The sequence below is a fragment of the Lactuca serriola genome, chromosome 8 (genome assembly GCF_051521515.1).
Source record: "Lactuca serriola cultivar US96UC23 chromosome 8, Lser_US96UC23_V15, whole genome shotgun sequence".
Classification (NCBI taxonomy): Eukaryota; Viridiplantae; Streptophyta; class Magnoliopsida; order Asterales; family Asteraceae; genus Lactuca; species Lactuca serriola.
In genome coordinates this window covers 217,472,893-217,497,329 of record NC_136415.1, presented here as the reverse complement: position 1 = coordinate 217,497,329, position 24,437 = coordinate 217,472,893, and the positions used below count along the sequence as shown (strand labels likewise).

Below are 24,437 nucleotides of genomic sequence, written 5' to 3'. Positions count from 1 at the left end.
CGGGTTAGTCGGGCTTTTCTAGAAAAAATATTCACCCGAAACCCGACCCTGGTAAGGTACGGGTTAGTCGGGTTTGGGTTAATCAGGTTTCGGGTTAGTAGGGTCGGGTTAATCGGGTTAGTCGGGTTGTGGTTGAAATGTAAGATGAATTTATGTTGTGCCATTTTAATACATAATCCACATGTATAGGGATTTAAAATGTAAAGTTGGTATATGATATGAATTTTTGGAGTTTCTTTTACCATATTAGTAATGTAAACAGTGAATAAAATTGGTAAAACTGTTACAACACAACCGTACTATATTAAGAGGAGATGAAAGTTATACCATTTTATGCATCTTTATACATAGTAATTTTACTCTATGGTTTGTTTAAATAAGAAATATGTATTAGTTGTAAAATCTCATGGGATCTTGAATTCATGTCATTCAACGCAGTAAAAAAAGTTTTGGTAATAAATTCTTAATCGGGTTAACCCGAATTGTTTTGAAAAAATCAACCCTAAATCCGACCCTAATAACAATTCGGGTTAGTCGGGTTAACCCGAATAACCCGGTTAAGAGTTCTGACCCTATTAATCCCGACCCTAATTACCTTATTCGGGTTCGGGTCGGGTTGGGTTAAACGGGTTCGGGTTTTTTTGACACCCCTAATCATAAGCATCTTCTGAGTTCTTGAGTATCGATTACTTCTTGTTGTTCTTGTGAATCAATTACCGATTAGGTTGTTATACTTGTGAATCAATTTTATCTGAGACTCGATAATGATCAAGAAAATGTAGATCCAAGTTTTTTTTAATTTGATGAAATTGATCAAGAAATCTCCATTTTTTTTGTGAAGAATATGGTTAGAACAACTGTTTGAACATATTTTGATCTACGATTTGGTGTTGGAATCCTCAGTTTTCTGTTTATTAATTCTTGACTTCGAAAAGTTAATTATAGAAAAAATCAAACTTGACTTCTATGGGTTGATTCGATGAATTGAAAGTTGAAATCGTTGGATTTGAGTTGAATACGAGATATGGATTTTGAAATCAAGTCTAATTTGGGATTTAATTTCGAAAATTGGTGGTGTTCTTGTTCTTGTGAAAGGCTGTGACGTAAGTTCTTGTTTGTCACTTGAAATTGATTTCGATTTGGATTTTGATGGGTCTGACGAACAGATGGTTATGAAAAGGGAAGAGTTAATTCATTGGTTTCGAAGTCTATGAAATCGCAGGATTGGATTTTGATGGCAATGCTATTAGAAAACACAGTATTTGCAACAGTTGGAGTCGATAATAGGTGGTCAATTGATTGTTTGGTTTCATTTGGTTTTAACAGACAAATTTTCGAGATTGAAGGATTATTGAGTTTGGATCGATATCAATGGAAGTATGCTTGATGTTAATTGATTTTGTGTTCATTGACGGCTTGATGGTCTTTGATAGCAAAGATTTGGAGATGGCTGTCTAGATGGTCGATGACGAAAATGGTTAAAGAAAATGGTTAATAACGAAGGCATAGAATTCATGATTTTGAAGTCGATATTGAGTTTGGTTGTGATTTTGGGAAAGATGATTTGGGAACGAACTTATTTTCTTGAAGATGAATTCGACAGTCAAGAATGGTTGATGTGGATTTTGATTTGGTTAACTATTTCTGGGAAGCAAAGTTCGTGAAATTGTATCCGAGTTTGGTTGAGCTGTTGATGTTGATGCATTGGCTGTCGATTGATTGGGTATGGGAATTCGACAATTGAAGTTGCGAAGCAATAATTCAGTGATTGAATGGGTAAGATGTTGTTCAACGATTCGATAGGCTTCGTTTTCGAGTTTCCGTTGATCAAGAAAACAAAGTTTTCGTTATCAATGGTGATGTGAAAATTTTTGTTACTTGTTTCATGAACTAGGGAAGAAGAAAACATAAACTTTCGAAGTGGGTACCTGAACTTTTGAAGATATGGCAAAAGAGGTCCACTTTCGAAGTTGTAGCAAAAGTTGTTAAGAATGAATAAGTTTCGAAATTAATTCTTGTAGTTTCGAAAACTTGACAGTTTACACCCACTTTCAAAATTTAGACCAAATTTTAGAAAGTTTGAAGGATTGTGTAGAATTTTCGAAATAAGTCCCTAAAGTTTTGAAAAGTTGGCTGCAAATACCCAACTTCAAAATTGGGCTAATTTTGTAAGAAATTGAAGAATTTTCATGTTCAGTCACTGGAGTTTATGCGAGTTTACGCTTTATGCCCAGTTTCGCAAATCGGGTAGAGTTTTGCATATTTGGTTGTTTTTGGCGCAACGGGTCCCTGCAGAATTCTGAAAGTGGCGTTTTTTACCCGGATTTTGGAAAATCTTGCAACTTTCACCCAAAATGTCAAAAATTTTCACAAATTAGAATTTGTTTTGAGGCTTTTTCGTGATTGTTTTTCCATGCAAGATTTTTGGTACACATCAAGGGGGAGTATTGTGAAGTTTATTCCTCAGGCGCTTCTCACCCTTAATGAGTTTTATAATCATTTTTTGATTATAAAAAGGGGGATAATTATGGGTATTTGAAGCAGGTTTGTCGGATATTCATTTGCGGATTTGAAGACCAGTGTTACTTCGAGGGGGAGTTTGGTCTTGATCGTGGTAACTCGTTGGAGACTGAAGCTGGGACATCCAATCTTAACTTTGAGGGGGAGAATGTTAGGGTACAAAGTCATGCTTGGATGTGGATTCTTAGGTTTTACCTTCTTGTATGTGTAAATGGGTTGAGACTTTCTGATAAATAGGAACTGAGTGACTCCCATTATGTAAGGAACCATTTTGGAGTGTCAGACTAAAGAGAGAAATTTGTACAAACCCATTTGTATATCCTTTCTAGATCTAATATGGGCTTAAAAGAATTATTTACTCCTTGTATTCTTGAGTTTTTATGATGATTTACTACATCTTTTCCAATTCCGCACATGTCATCATAATCAACACCACTACAACAAGTAATCGAAGAACCAATACGAGTGTTAGAAATCATAATGATCAATTGCCAAAGGAGTGAATGTATACTTATATACACCAGATTATACCATTAAAATCACATCTTTATCAAAAAATACATTTCTTTTTTCCTTTAAATTTTTTTAAGCCACATTTTTATCGAAAAAACCCAAATATATTGTTGTTCACGATTTTTCGTTATCTTTCAATAGAGATCAATGTTGATATATAAAAAACAAACTTTTTTTTTCGAAAAAAACTCACTTTGTTTTGTAGTTTTTTTTTCAATATGTAAGTTTATTTTTATCCAAAAAAACTAATTATACCAAAAATCACAAATTTTTGTCCTCTATTAATAAACATCAACATCAATTAAAAAAACCAACCAATTCAGGTGCAAATTATGAATCTAAATTGTAAATATTTCAATTTTAACATTCACAATATGAATCGGACTTCCTATTTCAACTCATTGATTATTCACAAATTTAGTGACATTTACATATGAATCAAAAAATATTTATATGTAATTTTATAATTTTAACGCTTTGATTACTTGTAAATTAGTTTTGTAAAATCAACAAAATGGTTTATTCACATTGTGAATTTATAATTTAGTTTTCAGAATTCACAATGTGAATCTGACTTAGTATTATTGACACTATAAATCTAGGAAGATTCACAATGTAGACAGATCCATAATGTGAATCTGAGCAGATTCATAATATGAATCTGTACATTATTTTTTTTAACATCAATATAAATATATATTTAAAGTGTAAAAAATACGAATTTTGATATATATATATATATATATATATATATATATATATATATTGATAATAATGGACCTTAACTTAAAAAAAACAAAGAAAACGAAGTGAGTTTTTTTCTTATTCGGCATATGCCATCATAATCAACACCACTACACCAACCTCTCCACAGCAGCAGAAAACATCTTGTCAACTCTCTCAAACTTTCAGATCTGAAGCCAAAGACGTCGGAAAAGTCACCAACCGCCATTATTCAGATATGAATCAAAAACATACCGATTTATCAGATTTGGTTAGATCTACACAGATCTAATGTGTTTGGTGCAATTTCAGGCATACACCTCACCTCATGCTGCCGGGAAACTTATCATCTGCCATCAACTTTTAAGATCTGATGTCAAAGGCGCAATGATTTCTCATATCTGGTTAGGTCTGGTAGATTTGTTAGTTCGGAGACTCTAAGAAACATGACAAACTAAGATCTGTAAATCACATTAGATCGAAAACAATATGAACACAAGATGTTTGATGAAATGCTTCAACGATATCTGTAAGTTTTTAACTTATGAACAAGTGTTTAAATTTTTGTATTAAGTTGTGAATTATTATCTGAAGTGTGTATGATACTATGAATTTTGATTTTTTTATGCATTGAGTTATGAATTTTAGTGTTTGAAATATAGTATTTGAAATGTTTTATTAATCTGTGAATTCCGAATTTTTTGTTATCCGGATCTGAATTTAATATATGTAAATAAGTTGTGAATGTAGTGTATTAAACCATGAATTTTGTATATTAAGTTGTGAATTTTATTTAAAGTTTAACGTAACAAATTCATATTTTAATACACATAAATGTCTTCCAATATGAACATGAAAATATAAATCACATTTTAATACACATAAATTCACATTATAAACTTTGAATTATTGTATTAAGCTGTGAAATTTTAATATAATTATGTGTTAAAATATTAACGATTTGTATATGAATTTTTCTATTAATTTTCTTGTGAATATATTTATTTATTTTTTGTTGTATAAGTATGTTAGAATAGATTAGTTTTTAGATAATTCTTATGTATAGATTCCAAATTGAATGAATTAATATGTTTATTAAACTGTGAATATACTATTTAAGCTATGAATGCATGACTTTAAATACAAGGAGTAATTTAAGCTTTCATATCTTTATATAAACTATTTTATGTAAGTAATATTATAACCACTATTACTTTTATTTTTATTTCATTAAATAATTTTACTTAATAATATAAAATTTCTAGCCTTAAATGTAGGTGTTACAATTTACATATATAAATTTACACACATTAATTTACCCATATGACAACTCTATTGATTTACCCAAATGAGAACTTCATTGATTTACCCAAAGAAAAAGGGACTTGATGGATTCCACCAAGATTTTATTTAGACTACCCAGATTACCAGTTGTTTAATCTCTCTGGGAAGTCTATGAAATCGTCTATAGATTCAAATGTGTGTCTGATGGAATTGAATCGTTGATGTTCTTGCTTCACAGAGCGTCAAATAAGCATTTGTAACTTTTAAATATTCAACCCTCGATAGTGTACTTGAAAAATAGAAACAACAAGATCGATGAACGATTAAACGATACTTTTCCTTAGAGACCAATGAAATGAGACCAATAAGCTTTATTACACAAAAGTTCTTTGAAGATATTTTGCTTCTGCTTAATATTTCTATCACCTCGACTGCTTTGACCTACTCACAATGAGTGGCGATCCATAATGGGTGGCCTTTCCTTTGATAGTCGACAAGATTGACTTATAGCGAATTTTATAGAATTGGGGCGACCTCTTGGAATTAAAAGACATTCGAACCCGTTGACAACTCTATTGATTTACAAGATATTTATGTTGATTATAACAAAGCTCACTTCCTTTTTTTACCAACCCTTTAATACAAACAAAAAAATAGAAATCAGAATTCGTGGGGCACGAGGCCTTACAGAAAAAGATTGATAAACGATTAAACGATACTTTTCCTTAGAGACCAATGAAATGAGACCAATAAGCTTTATTACACAAAAGTTCTTTGAAGATATTTTGCTTCTGCTTAATATTTCTATCACGTCGACTGCTTTGACCTACTCACATTAAGTGAAGATCCATAATAGGTGGCCTTTCGTTTGATAGTCGACAAGATTGACTTATAGCGAATTTCATGGAATTGGGGCGGCCTCTTGGAATTAAAAGACTTTCAAACCCGTTGACAACTCTATTGATTTACAAAGAGTAATTTAAACTTTCATATCTTTATGTTGATTATAACAAAGCTCACTTCCTTTTTTTTAAGTTAAACTAAAAACAAGAAGTGAGTTTTGTTAAACTAAAAAAAGGAAAGAGGACAGAAAACCATGAACAATGGTATATTCAGTTTTTTTTTCAATAAAAAACATGACCTAAAAAAATTAAACTAAAAAAAGGAAGTGAGCTTTGTTATGCACCCGTGGTCCTGGAGCCGACGGATTCTGAATGCCCTCCCTCTTATGGTTAAAAAAAGTGGTTAACCATCTCGAATAAATCCATATCGTCCATCCGAACTGTCTCCATTACAGCCAACTCCCATGTCTCTTTCCCTATCGAAAAACTAGCGTGACTCTCATTCTCTATTTTTTCTAGAAATGCTAACCAAGTGACACACTAGGTCCATGGTTCATAAAAGAGATTGGTTCTTATCCACATTAACTATGTATGGACAATGAACTCCTCATTGTAGTCTGTTCATTTTTTTCCTTCTTTGGGCTCGGGGCAATAGTCGACGTGGTAGTAATGTCCCGGAGCCCGGCTATCGACCCGAGGTGCTGATGGGGAAATTCATAAAGGGACGTTGAATTCAATTTGACAAGCTCAGTCTCTCGGGCAGCGTCTTGAGTCTTGGTGGACTGACACTATTTGCTCCTAATATTCTTTTTTACTCAATTATGTTGCTTTATTTATCCTACGATAAGTTTGGAAAGACTGTAATTCCATTATTCCTGACAATGTAAAGCTCAATATAATGAAAATGACACAGTTAATTTTGAAGTGGCTTCTTGACACTATGGTTCTTTTCCACCCAGTTAGGTTTACATGATTAAGCTTGCCGTCATGCTCTTTAGGTTCCTATGATTTACCTTAAACCTAAGAGAAGACTTTCCGGCTCGAGGCTAGAAGCTACCAACACTTTAATACAAACACAAAAATAGAAATCAGAATTCATGGGGCACGAGGCCTTATAGAAAAAGATCGATGAACGATTAAACGAAATGTTTCCTTAGAGACCAATGAAATTAGACCAATAAGCTTTATTACGCAAAAGTTCTTTGAAGATATTTTGCTTCTGCTTAATATTTCTATCACCTCGACAACTTTGACCTACTCACATTGAGTAAAGATCCATAATGGGTGGCCTTTCCTTTGATAGTCGACAAGATTGACTGCGACATCATCATTTTCACGGCCATAAAAGAATGATTTTGTTTATGCTTTATAAAAATCAGAGTACCTCTTTTAATAAAAATGTTGCGGAATTTGTTCCCCGTAAAACGTGATAAATACGTTATCAAAACATTTTCGAAGAAATGTATTTTTATTCATTAACATTCGGGATGTCATCGTCAATACATAAACATAAGCATAAACAGAACTTACATTCATTATTACTAGTGATATACATCTCTTTTAAATCTCGCAATGTAAACTAGCTTCATATCGACACCTGTGATACAAATAAGCTTGAGTGGGCCAGGTTGGGAAACCTGGTGAGTACATAGGGTTTTCAACCCACAATAATATAATTATTATGTTTAAACATCAAAACAATCAACCCAATTACCCATCCCTATTATCTTCTTTATTGTATCCTAAGAATAAGCTATTCCTCATTCATTCATTCCTAAGGGTTATCCTAAGGAATAAGCACGAAATCCATTGTTGCCAGGTTTTTCTCAACAGACACTAAATCCATAGCTTCCAGGCGCTAACTCCATAGTCGTCGGGGTTAACTCTACAGGCGCTAACTCCACAGTCGCCGAGGTTTATCTCATTTATTGACAATATCGTTTTCGAGTGTCCACTCGCAATACATGTCAATGGGTTCTTAGAGTACACCGATGAACACATCGTTCACAACACCTACAAGTTGCGAGCCTACTAGTGTTGCACTGGACTGTCTAGAATAGTCCGTGGTTTTCATCCATACTCTGCTAGATGACGGGGCCAACGCTTGGGTAAAAGGCTTCTCTCATTGTTCACCTCTCACCCTTATCCGATGGTCTATATGACCTCTCAACTCATCATCCAACTCATATTTCATCTACCCATGTTTTACCCAACATATTATGTAGATATAAATACATATGCAGTTTAAATCATTTAAAACTTGTATGAAATCGTTCATCCAGCATAGATAGCAAGTATACAGATAATATGCACACATAGAACGCAGTTTATATAAAATAATTCATATCTATGTATAAGATGAAAGTAATCATGCACTCACCTGATATGGTGGTAACTCTGTACTCGGACAGCGCTTCGTTACTCTTAAAACAATTTTCCTTGGACAAAACCTAGTATCATTACCACTAGAGTTTAGTCTAATATTCATCGAGACTATTTAATAGTCTAGCTATTATTACTATTATATAAGAATGAAACAATACTCTTCACCCACTATGTACAGACAAGGGCCAGACATGAAACACCGGAGGGCGGTATCATTTAGGCTTAAAGCACTTCTGAATCCAACAACCCAAGCGGCCCTCCAAACCAGATTCCCTATACTGTGAGTGGTTAAAAAGATATTATAAAGAGATTTATATAACTCATAATAATAGCCCAAATACTCATTATAAGGTCCTAATAACATTACTATATTGAAACATAAGTTATACTAAAGTTAGGGTAGACGTAGCTCAATTAGAGCGAGTTTTTCTCAAAACCGGGCTCCGCTGGAGCAGCGTTCCCGAGCCGAAAGGCTCTTCTTCTTGGAGCATTCGGGTGCTTCGGGGCTTCCGCCTTGTGCTAAGGAGGTTCCCTAGGCTTTATGGGGGGTTTAGGGGCTAGAGAGAGAGAAAGAGAAAGAGAGAGAGAGAGAGAGAGAGAGAGAGAGAGAGAGAGAAGTGATGAGAGGTGTGAGGAAGAGTGGAGGCCTCACCTATTATTTATAGGGGGCTGGAGGGTCACTCACGTCGTGAGTTTTATGATGCTCACATCGTGAGCCAGCTGGAGACACCCAGGCACAGCCTGGTGCTGACACGTGGCATTGCACATAGTGTGTAAATCAGCCGATTTTCAAAAATTCATAACTTACTCATACGAGCTCCGTTTTCGACGTTCTTTATATCCATGCGTAGGCGGGGTTGTACTCTATAACTTTTATTTAGACTCCGTCGGCTAATTTGGACTTTTATTTTTAAAGTTATATTTTTAACAGGCCGGGACTTGATTAGTCTGTAAAAAATTCATAACTTCTTCATCCGACATTCGTTTTTGTCTATATTTTTACTGTTAGGCTACTATTAACGAGACCTTCGATTCTCGTTTAGGTTGTGTCGGCCAAAAATCGCTCGGTCTAAAATTTGAGTTTCGGGTTGTGCACTTCTAAGCCAAATCTTAGAAAAATCATAACTTCCTCATACAAAGTTAGATTTGGGCGTTCTTTTCACGGGCGCTCTCGGTTTAACGTATACTATACATTCTTTTTATATTACTAAGGCCAAAAAGTCATTTATCGTAAATTTATTATTTTCGACTCACAGCGTCGTGTCGGTTTTGCCGTGAAACTTCGACGGGCCATAACTTCTTCGTTATAACTCGGATTTTGGCGTTCTTTATATATACGGAACCCTTGTAACATATAATACAACTTGGTTAAGACTAATCCTTCTAAATAATCTTCCATCAAAAACTCATTTTTTTATGCTCATTGTCTCTAAATTGACTACCCCAATCTACGGGCGTTACAATTATCTCCCCTTTAGAATGATTGCGTCCTGGAATCATCAATGAAATAGGGTTGTATAATGACTCCATATGTTATCTTTTCATCCTAGGTAATAACCGTAACTTCTATGTTCCTTTGAATGAGTATCTAACTCCTGATCTTCTTGACTGCAAGCGGTGCTTGATCTTGCACCTGTTCTCTTTGTCTTGTTAGACTTTCAATCATGAACTTCATGTCACAACCTCGCTCTTTATCAAAGACTCCTTTTTCTTTACAAACTTAAGATAAGTTTATTTGATTTCCACGATAGACCGATGGGTCACGTTCTAATAAACTCTCATCGTATGTTGCAACGCTCAGACTCAGGTCTTGTCACAACTAGGAAATTCTATGCCTTGTAACAAAAATGATGATAACACTTGTAAACCAAAATGTGAAAGCATGCATGAGGATATTTCAATGACAACAAAATTTCGTCAAACACACTATGCAAAATCATGAACCATTTTTGTATGATATGTGTGATTTTTTTTTTAACTTACTTGATAAATATGTGTGAAAAATCATGATCTACTCGAGATCCTTAACTATGATAAGGAAATAGTTGTTCTAATACATCCTATACATGTTATTATCAAGACCAAAGTATTATACAAGTTCAAAATAAGCAAAACAAATCACAAATCCTAATTATGAACCATTTTTGACAAATAAGCAAAAGATGGAGAAATTGATGTCATTCACGGTTTAGTAACAGTCAAAAAGGTCAAATCAGTTAAAATATGAGTTATTATAACAATCTTGATTTTTAAAGGACTAAAAGTGTAAACTTTAGCCTAATGGGCTAAACTATGGGCTTTTTGGCCTTTAGGCCCAAAATTTGCGAAAAGTATGTTTTTAAGGGGCTGAAATTGTAAGTTTATAAAAATGTGGGTTAAAAACATAAATAAATATATTTCAAGGGCTAAAAATGTCTTTATTATAAAAAAGGACTAAAAATGCAAAGTTTTTGGATTTTGGGCAAAAATTGTAAAACTTGCGAAATTTTGGGCTACAAGTGTAAATCTTTTAAATCTATGGACTGAAACTGTCCAAAACTTTGATTTGGGCTGAAAACGTTATTAAATAAGTGTTTGGGCCAAAAATGTCAAGAAAAATAATCTAAGGACCTAAAATGTCATTTTTCATAAAAAGGGACTAAAATTGTCATTTTTTTTAGAAAAGGGGCTGAAATGGTCAAATAATTAATTCTGGGTAAATTATGTTAATCTTAAAATAATTGGGTCAAAAATACAAAATTTCATAACTCGTGAATTTAAATAGAAAAGAATAATTTGTTTTTTTTATAAATCTACATATCGTTATAAAATAATTGGCAAATATCGTAACTTTCGATTTAACAATTCGTGTGAAACAAATCTTACAACATTAATACGATACAAAACAAGTAAACATTTCATCGGTTGGGCTTAAATACTTCCAATCATGCTTATTGGGCCTTAGTGACCCATTAACATGACTATTGGACCCAACATGAATAATATATGCTTATTGGGCTTTTGGTGACCCAATTACATACCTAGTGGACCTTCAATGGCTTGAAATGCTATTAGGCTTTAGTGGCCCATTTGGATTGCTAGTATGGTCCAAATCTAGTATATGCTTGATAGACTATAGTGTCCATCGCATACTTGACAGCCTAAATTAACATACATGACTAATTGACCACGTTTGTCCTTTCTCGTGTTGTTGGGCTTTACTCAAACTCATGAAAACACTAAACGGAACGAAATCAACACTATTCGAATTCATGGTAATAATTGGGATTAGTGAGAATTAGCGGTTGGCACCTATGAGTGTCGGTCGTAGCCTGTAGTTATAACCAGAGTCTCCTGGAGGGGGAGCGAGAGTTTGTGTATAGATCTATACATGGGTGACTCCCCACACCTAAGTTGTTCGCTACAGTTAGACTCGGCCAGTCTAGGGTGACAAAATCTTGATCAAAACCTGCATTGAAAGATGCCAAGACAGGTGAACTTGGGATTTATTTGCATGGTTATAATGCCTCACATAGAGATCCATTACCATATCACTATTTTGGGAAATCGACTTCATACTATTGGCCGCACTTGGTGGTTTATGTGAAATCACTAAGCTATCACACTGTTTTTAATTCGGAAAATATTGGATTTTCCGGGAATTCACATCGTTACTATATCATACTTCAACTGTTATACAAGAAATACAATTGTTAATCAATCATATACACATGTTTTAAAACCACGCATACACATACATTTATTTGGATCATCACATCATATCCTAACAGATTTTATTTCAGAAAATATCGGATTTTCTTGGTTTCACAAACAATACAGAACATTTTATATCAAACATGCTTATGAACTCACCAACATTATATTGTTGACCGTTTTCAAAATAATTTGTATTCTCAGATAATCGTTAAACCGAAGAAGGTACCAAGTTGTTAGAATGTTATCTTTTGAAATTCTCAGACAATTTGTATTAAGAATATGTAACCAAACTTTACAATGTACTTGATGTGAACAATGATGGTTGTCTTATGTAATGTTGGCTTGTATGTGTTTGTTTCATGTATATTCATTGTAATGATATTTCAATTGGTAGTCACGCAAGCCCTCGGGCGTTTCCGCCGTCCGGTTCGAGGGTGTGACAGGTTGGTATTAGAGCAGTGTTTATAGTGAACTGACATATCTAACCAAACATTGATATGCAACTATAAACCCAAGAGGCGACTAAGTAACTCTGAACAAAAAAATATATAAATAATAAACACTCTTATTTGTGCAACTTAGAGAAATTTAACCTAATAATAAAAACTTAACTCTTGAAATAAAATTTTGACATTTCGGTTAGACCGAGACTGTTCATAATTGTATTAAGGATGGGTGTAGCCTGATCAACTACATTCCTTCAAAGTACAACTATCACAAGTCTTGGAAAGATCGCGATGGTCAGTAAACCTGAGATATACCCTCTTAATAACTGTGATAACTCATAAAAAATGATATATTTTATAATTAATTAATATATTAGTTTTTTATTCTAGAAATAAAATTAGGTGTAATTAGTTTTAATTAGGCAAAATAAAGAGGTTTAATCCTAAAACCTGTCACCTTCAATGGAGGAGTAAATTCGAGAAAACCATAAGTTTTTAGCGGTTACAATGTTAGGCATTATATAAAGCACGAAAAATCCTATGAAAACCCCATTGGAATTGCAAGAAAAGGTTGAGAATCAAGAGAGAAATCGGGATTATAAGTTCTTGAAGATTTTCGGAGTTTCTAGAAAATTAAGGTATGATTCTTTGATTTTAGCATGGTATAGTCCTTTGATTAGGTTTATACATCTATACTTGTGTTTTGGTTCTATTTAATGTCTTTATTCGGGCCACTAGAATTTTAATTAATGATGATTTTGAAATGTATAGATTTTTGGTAAAAAGCTTGAATTCAAGTTGATTTCTGAAAAATTATTATGAAGGTGTGTTAGAAAAAAACGGAGATGACTAATGGTGAATTTATTTATTTATTTGATATTATTTTCGAAGCTGCAGGATGTTTAAAAATGGTAGAAAATGAGGATTATCGGGTAGGGAAGAAAGGGTTCAGTATTAGTTCATGGGTGGGTAGTATTTAAAAATAAGAAATCTCTAATATTATTAAAAGAGAACCCTTAATTCACCAATAAGCAATCAAGACTCTTTGATTGTATTTCAATCATAGTTTTCCACCATTAGATCAAATTAATGACATCATCTTTCCCAAATAGAATTCAAACACAATTACATTTAATTATATAATCTTTAAATTTAACAATTATGTTATCAATTGAAACATATCATTCTATTTATATAGAAGATATCAATTTTTATAATTAATATTGTTTCTAATTTAACTCCCTTATTTATAGCTTTTGGCTTCAAAATTTAAATCCGTTTTTTTTAAATAACTTTTTAAATAAGCATATCATTAATTTGGTTATTAACCTATAAAATCTAATCTAATCCAATTATATCTGCAAAATATTTGAGAGTCAAAATTAAAGTCACTATCATTCATAAATTATCTCATAGAATATCCCACATAAAATGAATCGATTTGAGATAATGATTTGAATTTTAAAACTCATAAAATAAGCAAGTCAATTAATTTGTAAATTTGAATCAATATAACTGATTTTTTTCTTTTTTTTCTCTAGATTAATAGCCGGAAATCTCCAAGATGATATCTTAGGATCCCATTTTTTTTAGAAGATAATGATTTGATTATTCAAAAACACCTTATAAATACGATTACAATGAAGTTGTTATTCTTATGATTTTGGATTGAGTCATACAATTTACAGTGTTCTTCTTTAGCAATTTTCTTCTTCAAAACTTTTTTCTATGTTTTTTCTTTACTTTGTTCTCCTTCTCATTCTCTAATTTTTTGCATTTACTATCTCTTCTTATTACATGTTATTATTGTATTCCTGTTGAGAGGCCATGAAAAAACTAATCAATCTACTTTAAACATATTAATTTCATTTATATCTAAATATTATTAGAAGAGAACCCTTAATTCGCCAATGAAGCAATCAGGACCCTTGGTTGTATTTCAATCATATGTTTTCCACCCTTAGATCAAATTGTTGACATCATTTAATTATGTTATCAATTGAAGCATATCATTTTATTTATATACGAGATATCAGATTTTATAATTAATATTGTTTCTAATTTAACTCCCTTATTTATAGCTTTTGGCTTCAAAATTCAAACCAGTTTTTTTTTTTTTTTTTTTTTTTTTTTTTTTTTTTTTTTTTTGAAAAAACTCATTAAATAAGCATATCAATTCGGTTATTAACCCACAAAAGCTAATCTAATCTCATTAAATCAACAAAATATTTGTGAGTCAAAATTAAAGTCAGTATTATTCATAATTTACTTCCCAGTATATCCCACGTAAAATAAATCAATTTGAGATAACAGTTTGAATTTAAAAACTTATTAAATAAGCAAGTTAATTAATTTGAAATTTTGAATCAATATAACTGATATCTTTTTTTTAGATGAAATCTAAAATTTCTAAATTGATATCTTAGGATCCAAATTTTTTGGAAGATAATGATTTTCTTATTCAAAAATACTATATATATATATATATATATATATATATATATATATATATATGAATATATATATATATATATATATATAGAGAGAGAGAGAGAAAGAGAGAGAATTATATTGAATTTTTTATTCTTAGGATTTTGGATTGAGTCGTACGATTTATAATGCTTTTCTTCAATGGTCTTCTTCTCCATTTCTTTTTTACAGGTTCTTTTTTTACTCTGTCTCCTTCTTCTTCTCTAATTTCATGCATTTACTATGTTCTTATTACATGTTATTACTATATTCTTGTTGAGATGTCATAAAAGAATTAATCAATCTACTAGAGGAAAGATACATGTTAACATTTTGAATTTGTATTGCCCTCCAGAAACCAACCGTACGCGTAGTCTCAAAGACCATTCCCACATATCTTAATTGGTCTTAGCATTCCCCTAAATTCAGCTACAAGAAGTCATGGTTACATTTATTGAATCAATCCTCTAAATTGAAATTCATTTGTTAGTTAGATGCAGTGACTAAAATGCAAGATTTGTGAAAGTTCATTATTATTTATTAGTATTAACCTTTGGCAAATTATGAAACCAATATTATATTTTTGTTCATAACAAGGCTTTATTTTATAATAATTTCGTTGACCGGAAGATATGTATATCTGATTAGGTGTAGCTTGAAAAATCATATTTTAATTCTTATAATGAAAAAATATTTTAGAAATTGACCAAATTACAATGTCTGAGTTTGATGTTTGTGGCTATGGCAATACACTTTAATTGTAATGTTTATCAAATTTCTTTACAAAATTTAACATTGCTGGTACATATAACAACTTATTGTTGTTTTTGGTTTTACATGACCAGTATGAAAAGTGCCATATGAACCTTCATCCAGGTTTGTATACCGAACAAAGTAAATTCATAAAGCTACTACACAAATTGTTTTAATTAATGAGTCACATCATGTTGTGATAAAAAAATATTACGTAAATCATTTATGTTAAAAATTACTGTATTAAAACACCAAATTGCTCTAATATAAATATTAAATATTTTTATTTAATAAATTTGGTTCAAAAACTCTAAATGAATCTAACTAACATTTTTATTACAATTTCACCTAAAACAATATCATCTATCAATGTGATATGTATTTAATTTATATTATCCGTATTTAACACGGGTCATAATTTAGTTTAAATTGTAAAAAAAAGTGGCATGTGGAATATTTTCGTCTAGCATTTTCGCCCACCTACACGAAAACAGTAATTATAAAAGTGATCCCTGCGACTTTTATAACCTGTTGTTCTTTTTGAAACTATCAAAATTCTACAATTTCAATCCCTACAGAACAATATGTGCGTTCCTTTGCGTCAATTTCAAAAGTGTTTCCATTTAATTAAAATGATATTTACGTAAATGGTCCCTTCATTATTGATAAATCCGCTAATATAATTTTCTAGTAAAAGAAAGCTTAGTAAATACGGTATATATTTTATTTGATAACTGAAGTACAAAATGGTCCCTTGCAGTATTAACAACTTGTTAATTTTCATTAAAATTAATTTTATTATATATATATATATATATATATATATATATATATATATATATATATATATATATATATATTAAGATTGTGAAAAATTTCAACAGTAAACTGTTGAAATTTATCCAACTTTCGTCCCTCTATTTTTGTTACTTATTATTTGCCCGATGTGTTTAATTTGCGGAGGTTAGTTTGTAAATTTATCCCACCGATGTCAACGTGGCTGTTGCTGCTTTCGTTCTTTATTTTATCGAACGGACGTGTCAATCTATGGATATCTCTCTTTCTTTACTCATCTTCTTTCTTCTCCGTAACATCTTCCTCTGTAGCTCTTTGCTTCTTTCTCTCCTCCCAAAACATCTTCCCTCCGCTTGCTCCGACGTTTCTTCTTCTTCTGAGAATCATCAACCTCCGCAAATTAAACACACCTGGCAAATAATAAGTAACAAAAATAGAGGGACGAACCCTAAAGGGGTCGTCTTTTTCAATGTTGAGAACAACAGGTTGGGATACACACACAAATAGACAGACGGTCCAAGAAGTTTATGGCGCTTTAATTTCGTTTATGTGGGTTGGGCTGCCATTGATGAGGCTAACCGACAGGTATTTGTTTCTACTCAGATTTCTTGAACAATCTGGAAAAGCTATAAATCACAAGTCACTATTCAATTTTGATTCATCACAAATTACAATTATAATTTTTTTTCAACATAGGTGGTGCAAGAGGTTGCTCCGAGTTCATAGGTAATGGCCATGAAATCCGGGAAGAAAGTGGGAATGGTCACAACTGTTCTTAGGTCTCATGGGGTTGGGCTAATTACGCTTCAGGAAGGTTTGAAATGGTCAGCGAATTTAGTGATCAAAGGATTTCCTGTACACCGATGAACCCTACAAGGAATAGTAGTTTGTTCCATTCACCTTCTACAATTTTCTGTCCTCCACTGCTCGGCACCTATTGTCCATCGTCGACGACATGCATAGAATTCCATCTACTTCAGTCGGAAACACCATCGTCGACACCCTACGAACGACCGGTGAGAGGTAACGTTAATTTCTCGACTTTTATGATGGTCTTTCGTTTCCATACGTTATTTTTTTGGGTTTAGGTTTTTTTCTTTTCAGCACCCCATAATTGATAAGTGAAGAAAAATTTAAAGATGCATTCAAAGTGTTCGATATAATGCCTCAAAGAAACTTTAACCAAATCTGGTCAGATGGTGTTGCTCAATAATTGGGATATAGAAACTTTATAACTATCACTTCATTCATGAGTGTTTTATGGCAGTAAATGTTCATGAGTGACGTATGTTATTAAAACCTTCTTGGCCAGGTTTGTAATTTAATTAAAAAGAGTATTCTAAAGGTATATGCTTTGAGTTCTTACCCAACCTGCCTAACTATTCAATATCCATATGAAGTTGAATTCAATTCTATAAAGAGGTTGATTTGAACTAAGTATTTGTTTTGTTATATTTATCTATCCTAAAAACAAACAGGAGGATGAGACTTTTGTTTTTTAGGTGGACTGTAAGGTCCAGATGGAAGTAGAAGACACCTGGTAAAATGGTGCAAGATAACGATAATCCATCTTCAATATCCAAAACAACCATCAACTGATTTTACTGCTGCTGCATCTGATGAAACAAGAGGTGGTGCAATCAAATTTCAAAAATCTCAAATCTCCTCAATGGTGACACCAAGACACATGCCAAACAAAATAACTTCCAGCTCATGCATATAAAGTGTTCGGCAGAATTATTTGTTTACTTATGTTCTTTATGCCCTAAAAAAAACTTTGAGAAAAACAAGTTACACTTTTTTACTAACCTCAATCCTCAGTGCAGGGGTCGAAGATTTTTTACTTATGTCCATATGAACCGGATACATGACTTAAAGCATCCGGCTCTACCCCTGGATTTTTTACTTTTTTCTAATTTTAAATTTCACCTTTTATGAATAACCAAAATATATAACTGCAGGTAATTTTTCCATATAACTGGAGCTGGAAAACATCATTGCCGCTTGGAGGACTTCTAAGTGCTACAGATCCTGTTGCTGTTGTTGCTTTGTTAAAAGAACTTGGTACAAGCAAAAAACTAACCACTATTATTTAAGGACAATCGTTAATGAATGATGGGTATCAATTTCCTTTTCACTTTTAATTTCTTAATCAGGACACATAACTATTTCCTTGAATCTGATGTAGTAACAAGCAACATATTTGAATGATTCCATTACCTTGCCCAGTTCCATACCATTCTTTTCTGATTCCATTCCATCATAACAGGTCCTGGTCGTTGGTCGGTAAGATCTGGGTTTTTTTTTTTCTACACCTTTATTTCGTTTATTGTAAAAGTGCTTCCATTTTAGCTAAACTGAAATTTTCTATTAGATTATTCGAATTTGTGTTTTTCGGTTTATCGGTGGGTATTGGTTGTATGAAATTTGTGCGTCAATTCTAATTGATGTTATCAGGAGGCAAGGATGACCGAGATGCACCGGCGATGTTCAAAGTCCCAAATTGATTCATCACTCGACTTATTACCGGATTGGGTATATGAAAATAGTGGGTCGGTTCCATTTTCAATTTTTGAGCACCCAAAATTCAACTTTAACAAATTCTACACATATCCATGGCTGCTTCTCTATAATCCTGACATGTCCCACTAAGCAATCAGACCTACCAGGTTAATATTACTTTCTAATACCTTTGTTCATGAATTGTCCTCAGCTGCTTCTCCCATCTCTTAAATGGCAGATTACTATGTGATTCCACTAAGCTTTGTTTTATAGATCTATGAACAATTTACCTCGAAATTCTGAATTTTTTTTTAATCTTTAACGAAGACTATGATACTAAATTATATTTCTTATCAGGAACTCAAGCCACTAAAATTCAAAACAATGTCTGAAGAAATCAAGAAAGAAAGGCCACACATTCGATACTATTTACCACTCTGGATGAGCATAGATTAATCAGGAACTGCTATATGGACTTTCAGATCAATGAGGCTTATATAGACAAGGTGTGCTTGGGCAGTTGCATTCATAATTGATCCATTTTATCTAATAAGAGACATAAGTTGGAAAAGGTGATCAAGCATGGGAAAATGATAGGGATCAAGAGAAGGAGATAAGAAGAAGTGACATTCATCATAGGAGTGGAAACAAGTATAAAGATCAAACAACTAAATTGCGAAATGGGTAAGATTACCATTTTACCCTTTTAGCAAAATACTATATTTGTGTTCCATACCAAATTGATGTATGTTTATGCAGTTCTGATTTCAATGATCGACATAATAAACACCAAATTACAATTCTACCCTCCTTCAGTTTTTCATGATCTTTATTTTTTGTTACAGAAACTAGAGGATGCACTTGCATGTGCTAAAAAACTCACTTCAAATCGCAAGAAACAGTTGATTAAGGTGATTCCTATTAATTCCTAGATAGCTTCTATTTTTATGTAAACAAATGTAAGTATATTGTTATTATGAGAAAAGTATTGTAAGGATGTTGCATTTATGTTTATAGAAATGTAACTACATTGTTACTATAGGTAAAGAAATGAAAAAAAATCCGACCCGTGCAACGCACGGGATACTTTACTAGTTATTATTATTTATCATAAGTCCTTGTGTTTTAAGGGTTCATTTGTTTTGGGTTTTGAGTGTGAAACCTTATGATGGAGATGAAATTTTACAAAAAATAAAAGATAAAATAATTTTGTTAGGAATTATTACAAATCGTTGGAACTAATTAAGGTAAATTAATAATCATTAGTTGGCCGAACGAGACACGTATATAGTGGAACCAAAATGAACACATATGATGTTTTCCAGGATCATAGTCTTAGAAAAATTGTTGGTGGAATGTAGGGTGCAGGTATCGTGGTAAATTTCGGTTGAGACATAACGCCAACAAGGTGAGTGTTCTCGTGTTCTGTGGTTGCTCGCACATAAATGTTTATCATGTGTGTGTTATGTGGTTTTTATTTATTTATGTTTTATGACAAGTATGATTGCATGCAAATGTTATTTTGGATTTGTTATCTATTGTGTGTGTTTTGGATGACATGTTTACCGGGAATGGGTGGGTGTTTAATCGCCGTGATCATGACGGATGTGTGTGATCGGCGGGGATGGGAAGTGAGAATCATACTCATTTCCTTGGATATTTAAAATACTTGAGTACAATGGATGATAAGTTGTCTCAAGGAGAAGGGAAATGAGCCTTTGGTTCTTTCTCTGTATAATTAATCGTTCCCCTAAATTATGTCATCAGGTGATATGTTTGTTGTATGATTTATTAAACATATATGATAAAACTATTTGGTTTTTTTAAGTGATGGACATGTATGTGCAACACGAACTCACAAGGCCCTAGGCTTACCCATTTAGATACTTTAAATGTGTGCAACCAGGAAACTATTTAGCAAGTGGCAGAAAAAAAAGTTCAAGGAGAAGGATTGATCCAGAAGTCGATAGAGGAATTCTGCAAAGACGTAACAACCGAAGTTGTTTAGTTGAAGACTTTGTTTTATTTTATTTTGCTTCCTCTGTAGTTTAGTCTATAAGTAAGTGCTTAATTGATCTTGGTAGATGTTGGAATGATTATTTGTTATATAATCTATATATGAAAATTGGGGTGTTACAATAACTATAGTGAAAAGCATAAAACAAAATTATAAAAGCAACCCAAAATATTGTAGGAATAAAAGTAATTCATTTATATACTTTCATGTAGATAGTATGGCCGGTTTCCACCTTCCCGGAGACCCGTATTTCCCTAACCAAGGGAATAATGGGTGGCTAGAAGAGGAACCTGAAGAGCAACCTGAAGAAGAACCTGAAGAGGACCCAAAAGAGGAGCCTGAGGAGGAGTCTGAACAAGAGGAAGAAATTAGAGATGGACCAGCCGAGCCCGTGGAGGACCAAGGAAGAGAAGAACATCTTGACCAGAGTGACGATGACTCAGACGTGGAGCCTGTAGTCATCAACCCACCATTTCCAGTTAGGGTACCAGCATATCGAATGGGCCCTAATGGTCCTACACCCCCATGGGGAGTAGACATATGGAGATGGAGTAGGCAGCAAGGTCAGCGACCCCCTTATGGCATGGCAAGAGAGGTCTATGACCTGAGCGATGGAGACCCACAGACAGAGCACTCCCAGTTGTGGTGAGATGATTGAGAGACACCGGTAACTTAGCCCAGAACACCGCTGATCACATACACCAGATGAGAGAGAGAGAGAGAGAGAGAGAGAAAGAGAGAGTTGCAAGGGCCAAACAGGAAACACAGGAGGTCATCAGAGAATTTCAAAGGAGGCAGGAAATGTGGGAGGCTCGACTCCGAGACACCGAGCGACAGGTGGCCCGACTATAGGGAGCGTCCACATCCACAACACCACCCCCCGGTACATCACGTCGCGACTAGGGCCAACCCTGTCATTTACCAGCATTACTATGTATTTTCTTTGCGTATGTATGATATGTGATGAACTTCCGACCCTATGTTTAAGTGATTACACTACTCATGGGGTCGTTATGATGTCAGATTTTAGACTTCTATGTACTGTTTGCCCGTAGGGCAGAATTTTCTGTTGGATTAGATGTCTAAGCCCATAACTATTATTGGTATGTACTTGACCCGAGAGTAGCATGGTCCATTTGGGTTGCATATCATCAGGACAATTTGTTAGGATGGACTTTTGAGAGAAGGTTATTTATGGTTTATTAATATATTATAAGTTATAATATATTAATATGAAATCATATGTTTTAATTAGTATCGATCAAGAATTAATTTGGAATTAATTTAGTGATCAAAAGAGACTAATTAAATCTATGGGGACTAATTATGATAATTAGTTATATATATGTGTTGGGCTTATGACCCATGTTGGACCAAGTTTATGTATGGAAACATAAAGAGTTGGGCCACATGAACCATGGATCATAAAACCCATGGGTATGGATTATGGGTTATACCTATGACCCTTGGAATCCTACATATAAATAGGTTACTCTATAGCCAAAATCACCACTTATTTTCTTAGAGAAATATGGAGGTGTTTTAGTGCAAGTAATTCTCTCTCAAGAGCCACCTTTGTCCTAGGTGTGTTGTGATTCTATTTGAGGCATTTCATACTATTGGTGCTAAGCTCTTAAGGCCAAATACATCAAGACTTCAAGCCACATAATAGGTATGTTTCCCTAACTAGTATATTATATAGTTTATGTCAAATGCATGCTAGTTATAGGTTTAATCCCTTGGAAACCATTTACATGTATAATTAGTGAAAACATAGATCCAAGGTATTTATGGTTGTATGTGCACCATAGGATGTTGTATTATACCAAAACCCAACAATGGTATCAGAGACATGGGTTGTTTTCTACTATATTTGATGCAAATGTATTTTTTTCAAGTTGATGGAAAAAAAAGAAAGAAAAAACATGAAGTTTGTCAAATTTTATGATAATTACTTGATTTTATGAAAAACTAATTATTTGTAAAATTTGAGTCACTTTACTACAAGAGTTGAATTAGGTCAATTTATTAAAAGATAGAATGATATGATTATTTTATTTTTTTTTAAAGTTTGATCTAAGTAGTTTTAAGGAGTTACAAATTTTGTCATAAAATTTTGGAACTCAAAAGTTTTTTTTTTAAAGTTATGATCTTAAGAATCTTGAAACTTCCATAAGTTATGGATGTGAAATGTCTAATTTATTAACTCTTTAGGTTATGAAGTCCAAGAGTCTTCAAAGGATAATTGTCAAAGTTTCAAGATTTGTATTAGTTTATATGATTATCTAATTTCTTGAAAATTGTTGATGTGAATTATCTTTACTTATGAGTTTAATCTAGATCATAGAAAAATTATTTGATTATTGTGTTAATTGGAATATTTGATCTTAATGGTTTTTACGAACTCCATAACTTGTCCTGAAGTTATGGAAAGTGAAGAGTTTTTATTTTTAAAGTGTCATTAAGTCTCATAGGTTATGAAAATAGAAGAGTCTCTATTTTTAACGTCATCATTAAAATGATTTAATGTCTTCCATAACTTGTCCTCAAGTTATAGAACTTGAATTTTTTTTCATTAAAACTTTAATTAAACTCATAAGTTATGAAAATCCAAGAGTTTTGAATAGTTTCAAAACTTTCCCTCAAGTTTTGGAATTTGTAAAGTTTTCCCCATGAATACTTTAATTCTAAGTTAGCCCTTAGAGTTTTAATAGTTAAAATTCAACCCTTATACTTTATAATATTATAAGTTAATAATATTTATATATATGTATAAGAGTAAAGTCAGTCTTACCGTTAGTAGGCCTCATTCACGAAGCCGGTCTATAGGGGGGGGGGGGGTATAAGGTTACTGCCTATAAAATGGCAGTTTAATGGGTGTCCACTCTCACCCATCACTTCCTTGACCGGTGGAGGGTCGTTAGCCAAACGGGTAGGACAAGGACTAGAATTCTCCATTCATTAAAAGTATTAATGATAAATACTAAGTAACTAAACTCTTATAAATACCCAATCTTAGTTACTTAGGAAAATGTGAATAAGGTGCTAATCCATGAAATTACACTTTGCACTTTGTTTAAGTCGGTTAGTGGAGCGTGTGTGGTTAACCGGCACATCGATTGAGGGGTAAACACTTAAGGGTACCAAGTAATTTGCATGGTTACTTCACACCTTGTTTTGTGATCCTCGGCATCCCAGTCACAAAACCTGAAGGGCACACTCGAGATTGAAACATGCCATTGAAAAGTTCAATGAATCTCAAAGATCTTGGAGTTTCAAAAACCAATTAAAACCTAATAATACATTTCGTTTATCTTGGTGGAAATTGGTGAATTGTCATTCACCTACCTTTGAATATTTTATAGCTTGGATTAAGACATCCCTCTTCTAAGTTATAAAATAGTTTGTTGGGTCCTGGCCTTAATATTTCATATTGGGTGTCATATTAAGGACTTTAAATCAACTATCTTGAATATCTCCCAAAAATATGTC

General features: G+C 32.9%; 1 long non-coding RNA gene across 5 annotated transcripts; it reads left to right on the top strand.

Annotated features, from left to right (window-relative positions):
• The first annotated feature begins 16,668 nt into the window (after window positions 1-16,668).
• Window positions 16,669-21,985, top strand: LOC145068814 (uncharacterized). Of its 5 annotated transcripts, none has more exons than XR_013689135.1 (9): window positions 16,669-17,011; window positions 17,123-17,449; window positions 17,929-18,057; window positions 18,388-18,712; window positions 18,884-19,095; window positions 19,286-19,612; window positions 19,774-19,839; window positions 20,290-20,336; window positions 20,835-21,070. It is a non-coding gene; the product is annotated as an uncharacterized LOC145068814 (long non-coding RNA). The 5 variants fall into 5 exon arrangements; XR_013689136.1 differs by having other exon boundaries at window positions 17,929-18,490; window positions 18,615-18,712; XR_013689134.1 differs by having other exon boundaries at window positions 17,929-18,490; window positions 18,583-18,712.
• Window positions 21,986-24,437: the final 2,452 nt, after the last annotated feature.